The following is a 13,442-nucleotide window of genomic DNA, read 5'->3' as shown; positions in this document are numbered from 1 at the left end:
CCCTCATTGTTATACAAAATTACATATAAGAGGTTGTGAGGGGAATGGGAAAATAAACAAGGAGAAATATGAATTACAGTGGATGGGGTAGAGAGAGAAGATGGGAGGGGAGGGAGGGGGGATGGTAGAGGATAGGAAAGGTAGCAGAATACAACAGTTACTAATAGGGCATTATGTAAAAATGTGGATGTGTAACTGATGTGATTCTGCAATCTGTATTTGGGGTAAAATTGGGAGTTCATAACCAACTTGAATCTAATGTATGAAATATGATATGTCAAGAGCTTTATAATGTTTTGAACAACCAATAAAAAAAAATTAAAAAAAAATAATTTTAGACTAGATAACAATTTTTATCAGATCAAATTTTAAAAAAGAAGCCTAAATTAGACTCCTCATAGAGGGAATATTATGACCAGGAATGTAGAATTTTGAAAACATACTAATTGATATTGATTGATCATTTATTATCAGTTACTGCATTTATATTACACTTAAAATCTTTTAATTAATACTGAAGCTCATTACTTTTTTAAGTAGTTTAATTATAAGGTATAATTTGGAGTTAAAATCTATATATGGAGATTAGTTTGCAACCAATTAATGGGAGACAATAAAACTTTTTCTCAAAGACATGACTACATTTTCTTGAAACAAAACCCCAAATGAGAATTTTCATTCTGTACATGAGAGTGACTTAATTATTGATACAAGAAAAGCACAACACCAATGGGTTTCCTTATTTATGCATTTTAAACATCTATCCATTTCATTTTTGCACTTACAAAGTTTTAATGTTTTAGACAACAGCATGAAAGTTTGAATCTACTGAGATGTTGCTTTCAATTTGAAATATTGTATATACATGTATATAAAAAATAACCCAATATATGACTCGTCTGACAGATTTTTAAGATCAATAAAGGCTTATTATCAACCTGCAGTTAGAAGAGAGGGGGGCAAGCCAACCTCTCAATACTATTTTGTTACTGGCTTGTTTTTTCAGTGGCATCAATAGTGATTTTTGGAGCAAACCATGTGTCTTCAGACTATTTAGTCAAGATCACATATCACAATCATCAAGAGGGGGAGAGAAGCTGTGCAAAGGGGAGTAGGCAGATGATGTCAAATGTTGAAAGATTAACTTTGCATTCTTTTTTTTTTGGTATGGAAAAAAACAGACCAATGAATTGAAGATATTATAAATAGGAACAAAACTGCAATCAAATCAAGACATAGTAGCCAAATGAAAATTTTTAATATTGCATATATAGATGTTTAGCCATACTCTAAGATCAACTCTTTAAGAGCAGAAATTTATATCCAATTTAGCTGCTTCAGATATCATCTTTCTTGTTTGTTACAGTAAGTTCTTGTATACAAAGCTGATTACTTTTAAAATCATATATAAACTTGGATACAAAAAAGTTCAATAAAATTCCATAAGCTTAAAAAGGAAGTTTTGGAATTCAAAGTCCATATTCTCAAATATTTTCACAATGTTTGGTAACAATATCTTTAAGTTTTAAGGTAATATGACAAAAGAGAAAAGTTTTTTTTGTTGTTTTTGAGAAAATTGCTTTCAGGAATTGTTAGAATATTAATGGAAAGAGCTATAACATAGAGACATGAGGAAAAACAGTTACAAAGCACATCATACAAATTGTAAGAAAAAACTAGGCACAGAGCTGCAAATCTATACTCAAAGTTACTTGAGAGGTGGATGCAGAAGGGTCACAAGTTCAAGGCCCACCTGGGCAACTTAGACAGACCCTGTCTCAAAATAAAATACAAAGGGCTGAGGATGTAGCTCAATGGTAAGAGTTTTTACCTGGCATGAACAAGGTCCTGGGTTCCAGTACTAAAAAAAACATGATAACCAAATTGAATATAAAGAAGAAACAAAAGGTAGAATAAGAAGGAAAGAAGGGGATGACAAAAGAAGAAATGAAGTAAGAGAGGGTAAGAAATGGAAATTTTTAGGAAAATGGACATCAAAGAGTGTGGGAAAATAATGCCTTTCAAAGGGCCCAAAAGAGGCCTGCGAAAAGATTGGAGAGGACAGATAGTTGTGAGGCCATGTGAAGTACAATCATGCAAACTGTGGAGGTTCCAGCTGTGCTTTTAGGCTGGTGAAGGACTATATGAGATGATATTTAAGAGACTTGTGATGAAAAATTGACCAGTCTGTACTTTGCTTCATTTTTTACACATGTAGGTCTCTGTGGCATATTCTTCCCAGTGCACCTTTAACTTCTTTATTCCTCAAGGTGTAAATGAGAGGATTGAGGGTCGGGGTGATGACTGTGTAGAAGGGGGAGATGAATTTCCCATAAGTGTGGGCATAGGAGCTGTTGGGCTGGATATTGTTAGCTGTGATGCTCCCATAGAAGCATCACAAGTAGGATCCACATGTCTCCAGAGCTTTGTGCCAGGCCTAGACAGACTTGATCCTTATAACTGTCTTGGCTATGTGTCCATAGGACATCAATATCAGTGCCAAGGGCAAAAGAAGCAAGACCAATGAAGCAACGAAGAGCTGGATCTCATTGGCATGGATGTCCACACATGCAAGCTTAATCATGGAGGGGACCTCACAGAGGAAATGATGGAGCCGCTGGTGTCCTCAGCGAGGTAGCCAGAGGGTGACAGTGCCCTGGATGAGAGCATTTCCTGCACCAGTCAGCCATGCGACCCCTGTCAGAACCTGGCACAAGCGTAGGTTCATTACAGCTGTATAGTGGAGAGGTCTGCACACTGCAGCATAGCGGTCAAAAGCCATCACAGCCAGGAGAACACATTCAGTGGATCCCAATGCCAGGGAGACATACAGCTGGATGGCACAACCCAGGGATGTGATGGTCTTGGCTGGTTCTTTGAGGTTCCACAGCAGCTGATGGACAATACTGGTGGTAAAAGAGATGTCCACTCGGGAGAGATGTGTAAGGAAAAAGTACATGGGTACTTTGATTTTAGGGTCTATGGAAGAGACCAGAAAAATTAGTGTATTTTCCACCAAGGTAAGAAGGTAGGATATCAAAACAGCCACAAAGAGTATCTTTTCCAGCTGGGCCTGGTCTGAGAAGCCCAAAAGAATGAAGTCTTCTTTGGTGCTGTTATTGGTCATGCCCATTACCTTGTTCAGACAAGAAGGAAAACATTACAAGAATTAAAAAGAGAATATAATGTGTTGGTCACTAGTGACAACATCAAACTTTATAAAATAACTCTATGAAATCCTCACTCAGACAAATTACAGTGACTCACAGAATAAATTTCAGTGCAGTGTCCTTCGTTGAAGAAGATGTTGGTAAAGACTCTCTATTGAGAGGCACCTGGAGCTTACTCTGCAAACAAAGTCTTTCCTTGAGAGACAACTATTAGAAGCTGAGATAAAATCTTCCACAGAAAGAAAAAAAAAATACAGAGAAAGAAAGAAAATGCCAAAGGAAAAAAATACATTAAATTCATTAATAGCTTATAAAGAATCATTCAAATTAAATGAAAAAAATTCAGTAAAATAAGTGTTTAATATAAGCAAATTATATATACATATTATTTTCAGCCTTCAAGAATAAACTTTGAGTTGGGCATTCTTTTTTGATGATTTTCTTTGTATGAATGACTTTTGGGTTGTGGAGACTATAAAGATTCTTTCTATTGTAAAATGGTAAACACTTGGTTAATAAAGTCATAATATTATTATTTATATTTAACTGTTCAATAATGGGGACACATAATATCAAAAGCATGTTTCCTTTAGGGATTAGTTAATTCATTTATTCCATCAGCTTATTGAGGATGCAGATTCATGCAGCACATTAAAAACAACCCTCAATTTTTTTTTGGTGTGTGTTACTAGGGAAGGGAATGTTGAAGAAAAACATGTTTAAATCTGAAAGGAGGTAGTGGGGATTATCATTATGAGGGCAAATCAAAAGAATGAAAGAGCTCCCTCAATATGCATAAAACCTACATAGAATTTTTACCTTTCAGAAGGCTAAAGGGCAGCTTTTAAAAACTCCAAATATTAATAAATGCAAAAGTTTAAAATGTATTCATCAATTCAATGAATACATCTAAAGACCATAACCATATCTTTTGTTTAGGATAAATAGACACTCTCTACACGGATGTGAAAAAAATCTTTTAGGCCTTGAAATTCCTCCCTAATAATTTCATACCCTGTGATTGTTTTATTGTGAAAATTAATCATGTAAATAAAATATGTGAAATAATTGTCAAAAGCAATACCTTACTGTAATTTCACTTATATAAAAGTGATATTTAGCTGAAAACAGTAAAAATAAAATCAAAGGAGTGGTAGGGGAGAGACATCAAATAACAGCATGAAGTCCTTGAGGGATCACTCAAGAGATAGGGAAAGGGAGTACTATAATAAAAAAGAATATGAAAGAGGCACTAATATACATAAAATGTATTGCAAAGATGTTTATACATATCCATGTCCATACAAAACCCACAAACACATATATGCATAATTTTCAGTTTTTTTCACTTTACTTATATCAATTCAATAAAATAAATTCAGATATGTTACTCTCATTTTAATCCTGTTTATAACCTCTACCCATTTTGGCCAAATGACACTTTTAGTAGAGTTTTTAACACACATTCTCACACATATAAATATCAAAAGAATGCAATGGGAAATTAATTCTGGTCATGAGAAAGTTTCTTACTTATAAGACTGTGTTCATTTTAGAGTCATAGAAGAATTGTATTTAACTCTGATGCAAAATCTGAAATTACATGTGCTCCATTTTATCTCCCTTTATCCAGATGGACATCACTTTAACCCCAAATCTTAATTTATTATCAAATGTTAAGAATCATGGGGATAAGTCAGATATAAAATCAAGGCATTAATAATAGTGATATATTAAAAGAGAAGAAGCTCTTCATACTTTTTCATCCCAATAATCACATTTTAAAAGAAAAGGAAATTTAAGCAACAAAGCAAAAACAATTTTTACCTTGAAGTGATAAATCAATGTCTGAGGCCCATGTATTGGTTGTAGGGACTGTTATTTGAGATTGGAGATCCCTGAAGACCAGCAAATGAAGAGAGGTTGAAAGAGGACACAGGCTGTTGAATCCAAAAAGTTCCAAGGGACACAGTTCTCCCAATATGGCAATTAATCTCAGGCTCTGTAGTATCCAAAGTCCATGGTCCCAGGAGAATATTCTGAAGGAGATTCTTACCTTTCAGTATTGTTTAAACTAGACAAAGCCACAAAGACTTTTAACTTTAATAACCTTCCAATATTGACTCACTCCATTTTGAATATATTCATATTAAATTTCTATCAATAATGTAATATTACACACACACACACAAACACTAAATACATCCTATTGGCAGAAAATTTCATTGGAACCTTAAAAATTTCTCTTATCCTTTCTTTACATCTACGCTGAAAACTCAGACTTGGAACATTTTTACAGGGCTTTTCTCCTCATTTCTTACAAGCACTGGGTTTGATGGAGATAAACATACGACTTTGTGGGATCACATCGTTAAAAATTCTAGTATCTCTTGAAATGGCCTCTTAGGTCTGCCCAGAAGTCATTCTATGTGTGTCCTGTTGTACTTCTCTTCTACCATAGAAAACTGGGACAAATTATTAAATCCTCCCACTCATCCCTGCACAGGTTATCTTACTCTGATCTAAGACCAAACAAAGGCCCCAAGTGGAAATCCCATTAATTTCCTGTCTGCTGCCTATAAGTACACCATATTGATCCTATACTTTATGCTTTTCTTCAAGCATACTTTACTCAATAGAGGAGGTGAACTTCATTTTGGCCAAGGCTATTGACTCCTCTTCCAATATTTCAGAGTCTGAGAAAAAACTCACCCACATTCATGTTCTAGCCAGATGATACCAATGACAGGTCTAAAAAAAAAAAAAAAAACAATTGCAGTGATGTAACGATGGATGGCAACCACATTTATCTAAGGCGTGTACCCAGTACTAAAAGAGTAGCAGAAACTTGGACAAACTGCACAGCACATACAGAATCTGAAGGAAACAACAGTTCACCTAACTTGATCAATTTTCTGTGCATTGAGTCCCAGTACTAAAAAATATTCATAATCCTCAAAAGAATCTGGATTTTATGAAAGCCTATTGATTCTTCATATGAATTTATTTCATATACAAATAAACAGTTCAGCCGGTTATGGTGGTGCATACCTGTAATCCCAGCAGCTCTGGAGGCTGAGGCAGGAGGATTGTTCAAAACCAGGCTCAGCAAAAGGCAGGTGCTAAGCAACTCAGTGAGACCCTGTCTCTAAATAAAACAGAAAACAAGGCTGGGGATGTAGCTCAGTGGTTGGATGCCCCTGAATTCAATCCCTGGTACCCCTCAAAACAGACAAACAAACAATGCATAAAGATACAGGTTGCTGAATTCTTACATTATGAACACATCTTGATGGAGAAATAAAACAAACAACACTCCAGAACAACCCTCAATTTATTTCCATATAATACTTTTACTTATCACGTGTAACATTTATTATGATTTTTGAATGGTATATAAACAATAATACATCACTATTTCTTTTGCCTTCATTAATTCAACATTATCTTTGGGAGATTTAATCATTATGGTGCCTGTAACAGCGAATTACAATTTTTATTTCCGAGTTTCTGTTAACCCCCCTCGCCACACACCCCATACACAACCATTCATGCCTGCCAAGCTAAAAATCCCTTCCTGCTACAAGTCAGTCTCAAAGTTCACAAAAATATATTCCTGTTCTGAAGTATGCAGGGGTTCATAATGCTCATTTGATTATCTTTATTCTATTTAGAATTTATTTAATACTGGCTATATTATTTTGCTTAATGATAATGGTTTCTTGTTCTTTCTTTTCTTGGAAAATCTTGCTAACAGTTTATCAGTTTTGCTCAACTCTTTTAACAGTGTACCCAAAAGGACATTTTAATATGGTCCAAACCTTATCAATATTCTCATTTGTAAACTCTTTACTATTATTTTATATTTTTTTATTTGTGACCTGAAAGAAGACATTTAAACTACTGATCTGAGAATATTTTATTAGGAAAAGTGGCTTCTTTTGTCATTTGTAAATACATAGTGAAATATTACTCAGCCATAAAAAAGAATGAAATTATGGTATTTGCTGGTAAATGGTGGAACAAGGGGCTATCATGTTAAGTGAAATAAGCCAATCACAAAAAACAAAGGCCAAATGTTCTCTCTGGTGTACAGATGGTGACTCACAATAGGAAGGGGGCAGGGAGGGAGGAATGAGGTTCACCAGTTTGGACAGGGGGAGTGGGAAGGTGGAGAGGGGATGAGAATGGGAAAGTCAGTAAAATTAATTGGACACAACTTTCCTTTATTCATATATGAATACAATACTATTGCAACTCCACATTATATACAACCACAAAAATGGGAAGTTATGCTTCATGTATTTTTGATATGTCAAAATATGTTCTACTATCATGTAAATTAAAAAGAACGAATTAAAAAAATAATTTAAAAAACCAGAAAAATCATGTGCATTCTAAAGCTCCTCTCCAGGGGCATGGAAAGAGCCACACTCTGGTATGGGCAGAGAAAAGAATGAAGTAATGCTTCTTCTGATTTGATAGTGCTCCTTGAAGAATCTCACTGTTAATGGACAGATGTTTTTTGAGCTTTGCTTGATGTCAGGCCCATAACATGCATTGTCTCACTTGTTCCTCACCCTGGTATCATGAAATAGGCACTATTACTCTGTTATGTAGATTTGGAGATTAAAGAACTGATTCCAGGAGTTAAAACTAAGTTGGTGTGACTCTGGTGTCCAAAACCTTAGAATAAACAAGATATTCTTCTAGAATTCTTAGGAATGTTCATTTTTCTTCACATAATATACAAGTCCTTAAGCGATTTGGTTCATTTCACAATTCCAAGACTATATCCTATGATTTCTGATTCTTATTCTATTAACTATAATGGAGTACTTGAATTCCTAAAAAAGCCCTTTATTCTCATATATTTATTAATTATTAGTACATGAAAAGTGATATTGCAATACAGAAAAGAAAGAAGTTATTGAATGAGGAAATTTATGTGAAATAGGTGAGACTTAAGTTTGGCTTTTGTTTTTGTTTTCTCCTATATCTACATACCTATGATGAACTTTAATTTATAAATTAGACAGTAAGAGATTAACAACAACAATAATAAAATAGGACATTTATAACAATGTTATTAAATAGAACAATACTACTATAGTTGATCTGATACTGAGATTGATAGTGACTAACAGGAGGGTAGTGTATACAGTGTGAATACACTGAATCAATGGATAATTTATGCTGCAAAAAAAGTTATGTGAAAGTGGTTTCTCTGTTTATTTTTTTTAAAAAATTTGGAACCAGGGATTTAACCCACTAAGCCACATCCCCACCCACCCATCCCCCCTCCCTTTATTTTATCTTATTTTTTGGAGAGAGGTTCTCATAAAGTTGTTTAGAGTCTCTCTTAGTTGTTGAGGCTGGTATGAATTTTTGTCCTCCTGTTTCAGCCTTCTTAGTTGCTGGGATTACAAGCATGCACCACCAAACTTGGCTGTTTACTTTTGAAATTTTTCATTCAATATTTTTTTTTGTTGTTAGTGAATGTATTTTATTTTTTATTTTTTTAGTCATACATGACAGTAAAATGCGATATATAATACATACATGGAATGTACATACATCAATCATATTGTCTATTCTATTCGGCTGCCCTTCCTGTCCTCCCTACTCCTCCCCTCCTCTCCCATCCTTTCTCTCTATCCAATCTAATGTGACACACTTTTTTTTCTTTTTCTCATTACAACGTCATATATGTATTCTGTATAACAATGAGGTTCTCCTTCCATCTTCTGTGCAACTCCCCTTCTCCCTCTTTTTCCCTCCCACCTCTCTTCCCTATTTAGTGTTAGTATTCTTCTCATGCTCTTCCTCCCTATCCCATTTTGAGTCACCCCATTATATCAGAGAAGACATTAGGCATTTGTTTTTTAGGGATTGGCTAACTTCACTTAGCATAATCTGCTCTAATGCCATCCATTTGCCTGCAAATGCCATGATTTTATTATTTTTTAGTGCCGAGTAATATTCCATTGAGTATAAATGCCACATTTTTTAATCCACTCATCTACTGAAGGGCATCTAGGATGGTTCCACATTCTAGCTATTGTGAATTGTGCTGCTATAAACATGGATGTGGCTGTGTCCCTGTAGTATGTTTTTAAGTCCTTTTGGTATAGTGATGGCAGACTTCACTCTTCCTGCTAAGGATTGCTTTATGTATTCTGGGTCTCTTATTTTTCTAGATGAATTTCATGATTGCTTTTTCTATTTCAGTGAGGAGCACCATAGGGATTTTGATCAGAATTGCATTAAATCTGTATATTGCTTTTGGTAGTATGGTCATTTTGATAATATTAACCCTGCTTATCCAAGAACAAGGGAGATCTTTCCATCTTCTAAGGTCTTCTTTGATTCCTTTCTTTAGGGTTCTGTAGTTTTCATTGTATAGATATTTGACTCCTTTCATTCAGTTGATTTCCAATTATTTTATTTATTTTTTGAGGTTGTTGTGAATAAGGTACTTTTCCTCATTTTCTTCTCAGAGGATTTGTCAGAGATATACAGAAATGCCTTTGATTTATGGGTGTTGATTTTATATCCTGCTACTTTTCTGAATTCATTTACTAGTTCTAGAAGTTTTCTGGTGGAGTTTTTGGGTCTTCTAGGTATAGAATCATATCATCAGCAAATAGTGGTAATTTAAGTTCTTCTTTTCCTATGCATATCCCTTTGATTAATCTTTTGTCTATATAATTGCTCTAGCCAGTGTTTCAAGATCTATGTTGAATAGAAGTGGTGAAAGAGGGCACCCCTGTCTTGTTCTGCTTTTTAGCTGGAATGACTAATTTTTCTCCATTTAGAATGATATTGGTCTGAGGCTTAGCGTACATAGCCTTTATGATGTTGAGATATTTTCCTGTTATCCCTAGTTTTTCTAATGTTTTAAACATAAAGTGGTGCTGTATTTTATCAAATGCTTTTTCTGCATCTATTGAGATGATCATATGATTCTTATCTTTAAGTCTATTGATGGGATAAAATACATATATTGATTTCCATATGTTGAACCAACCTTGCATCCTGGGATGAATCCCACTTGATCATGGTGCACAATCTTTTTTATATGATTTTGTATTTGATTTGCCAGAATTTTATTGAGAATTGTTACATCTATGTTCATTAGAGATATTGGTCTGAGGTTTTCTTTCTTTGATGTGTCTTTGCCTGGTTTTGGGATCAGGGTGATATTGGTCTCATAGAATGACTTGGGCAGTGCTTTCTCTTTCTCTATTTCCTGAAATAAATTGAAGAGTATTGGTATTATTTCTTCTTTAAAGGTCTTGTACAACTTGGCTGTGTGTCCATCCGGTCCTGGGCTTTTCTTGGTTGGTAAGCTTCTGATGACATCTTCTATTTCATCACTTGATATTGGTCTGTTTAAATTCTGTATATCTTCCTGAATCAATCTGGGCAAATCATATGACTTAAGAAATTTGTCAATGGCTTTAATATCTTGTATTTTATTGTAGTATAAGATTTCAAAATAATTTCTAATTATCCTCTGTATTTCTGTAGTGTCTGTTCTGGTGATATTACCTTTTTCATCACATATGCTGGTAATTTGAGTTTTCTCTCTCCTTCTCTTTGTTAGCGTAACTAAGGGTATATCAATTTAATTTATTTTTTCAAAGAACCCACATTTTGTTTTGTCATTTTTTTTCAATTGTTTTTTCTTTTGATTTCATTGACTTCAGCTCTAATTTTAATTATTTCTTGCCTTCTACTGCTTTTGCTGCTTGTTTATTCTTCTTTTTCTAGAGCTTTGAGATGTAATGTGAGTTCATTTGTTTGTTGCCTTTTTCTTCTTTTAAGGAATGAACTCCATGCAATGATTTTTCCTTTTTGTACTACTTTCATAGTGTCTCAGAGATTTCCATATGTTGTGTCTATGTTCTCATTTACTTTTTTTTAAAGAGAGAGAGAGAGAGAGAGAGAGAGAGAGAGAGAGAGAGAGGAGAGAATTTTTTAATATTTATTCTTTAGTTTTTGGCAGACACAACATCTTTGTATGTGGTGCTGAGGATAGAACCCGGGCCGCATGCATGCCACGCGAGCACGCTACCGCTTGAGCCACATCCCCAGCCCTGTTCTCATTTACTTTTAAGAATTTTTTAATCTCCTCCTTGATGTATTCTGTAATTTTTTGTTTGTTCAGTAGCATATTGTTTAGTCTCCAAGTTTTTGGAGTAATTTTTATTTTTTATTTTGTCATTGATTTCCAATTTCATTCTATTATGGTCTGATAAAATGCATAGTAGTATATCTGCTTTTTTGTATTTGCTAAGAGTTGCTTTGTGGCATATTATATGGTCTATTTTAGAGAAGGATCCATGTGCTGCTGAGAGGAAAGTGTGTCTGCTTGATGCAAATTGAAATATTTCATATATGTCAATTAAGTCAAAGTTATTAATTGTATTATTGAGATTTATTTTTTCTTTATTCAACTTTTATTTGGAAGATCTATCCAGTGGTGAGAGAGGTATGTTAAAGTCACCTAAGATTATTGTGTTGTGGTTAATTTGACTCTTGAACTTGAGAAGAATTTGTTTGGTGAACATAGCTGCTCTATTGTTTGGAGCTTATATATTCATTATTGTTATGTCTTGTTGGTATATGGTTCCCTTAAGCAGTATTAACTTTGGCTTGAAGTGTACTTTATTTCATATGAGAATGGAAACCCCTGCTTGCTTTCCCAGTCCATATGAGTGGTATGATTTTTCCCAACTTTTCACTTTCAGTCAGTGTATGTCTTTTCCTATCAGATGAGTTTCCTGGAGACAGCATATTGTTGGATCTTTTTTTTTTTTAATTCAAAATGCTAGCCTATGTCTTTTGATTGGTGAGTTTAAGCCATTAATATTCAGGGTTATTATTGAGACATGGTTTGTATTCCCAGCCATATTTGTTTATTTTTTATAATTTAACTTGACTTGATTTTTCCTTCAGGGTACTACTTCCCTCTGCTGAATTTCATTTTTCTTTTTCATTTTGTCTTCATGGAATATTTTTGCAAGGATGTTTTGTAGTCCCAGTTTTCTAGCTATAAATTCTTTTAACCTTTGTTCATCATGAAAGGTTTTTATTTCATCATCAAATCTAAAGGTTAATGTTGCTGGATACAAGATTCTTAGTTGGCATCCATTTTCTTTCAGAGCTTGATATATGTTGTTCCAGGATCTTCTAGCTTTCAGGGTCTGTGCTGAAAAATCTGATGTTATCCTAGTTGGTTTTTCCCTATGTGTCATCTGATTCCTTTCTCTTGTGGCTTTTAAAATTCTCTCCTTATTCTGTATGTTGGGCATTTTTATAATGATGTGCCTTGGTATGGATCTGCTGTGATTTTGTACATTCGACATCCTGTAGGCTTCTTTAATGTGGATTTCCAATTCATTCTTCATGTTTGGAAAGTTTACTGATATTATTTCATTGAATATATTGTTCATTCATTTGGTCCTCTATGCCTTCCTCTATCCCATAACTCTTGAAGTTGATCTTTTTATGCTATCCCATATTTCTTGAATGTCCTGCTCATGGTTTCTTACCATTATCACTGTGTGATCTATGTTCTTTTCAAGATTATATATTTTGTCTTTATTGTCTGATGTCCTATCTTCCAAGTGGTCTATTCTGTTTGTGATGCTTTCATTGAGCTTTTAATTTGGTTCATTGTTTCTTTCATTTCAAGGATTTCTGTTTTTTTTTTAAGAACCTCTATGTCCCTATTGAAGTGATCTTTTGCTTCCTGTATTTGTTTATGTAGCTCCTGTCAAAGTGATCTTTCACTGCCTTTATTTGCTCTCTTATATGTTCCTTGAGTTCATAGAACATTTTAACCATTTACATCCTAAACTCCTTTTCTGTAATTTCTTCTGCTGTGGCTGGCAGTGATTCTAATAATATGGTGTCTTGATTTGTTTGGGGGCACTTTCTTCCTTTGTCTTTTTACATTGCTCATGTGTCTTCCTTTCTAGCTCTGTGGGTCTTGGGTGTTATTGTTTTTACCTTATAGGTTTGTAGTGCTCTTGTAGGGTTCCAAGACCTCTCCTTTGTGGGGAAGGACAATGTTAACAGATCCCAATACAAATAATATACCACCTATGAATAATTTGTTGTTATTAAAATGTTCACAGCTTAGCCTCAATGTACAGAAATGTTGAATTCAATTATTTTCTAAAACATAATCATTAATTTTGTAAAAGGGTTTACAAAAAGGTTTCTGATGGTAGACAATGAATGGGTTGGGGTGTAGGATGA

At 34.3% G+C, this 13,442-nt stretch overlaps 1 pseudogene; it reads right to left on the bottom strand.

The window, feature by feature from the left end:
• Positions 1-2,206: 2,206 nt before the first annotated feature.
• On the bottom strand, positions 2,207-3,133 carry LOC107160815 (annotated as a pseudogene).
• Between the last annotated feature and the right edge of the window lie 10,309 nt (positions 3,134-13,442).

Source organism: Marmota marmota, unplaced genomic scaffold (assembly GCF_001458135.2).
Source record: "Marmota marmota marmota unplaced genomic scaffold, marMar, whole genome shotgun sequence".
Lineage (NCBI taxonomy): Eukaryota > Metazoa > Chordata > Mammalia > Rodentia > Sciuridae > Marmota > Marmota marmota.
This window is presented reverse-complemented; position numbering and strand designations above follow the sequence as displayed.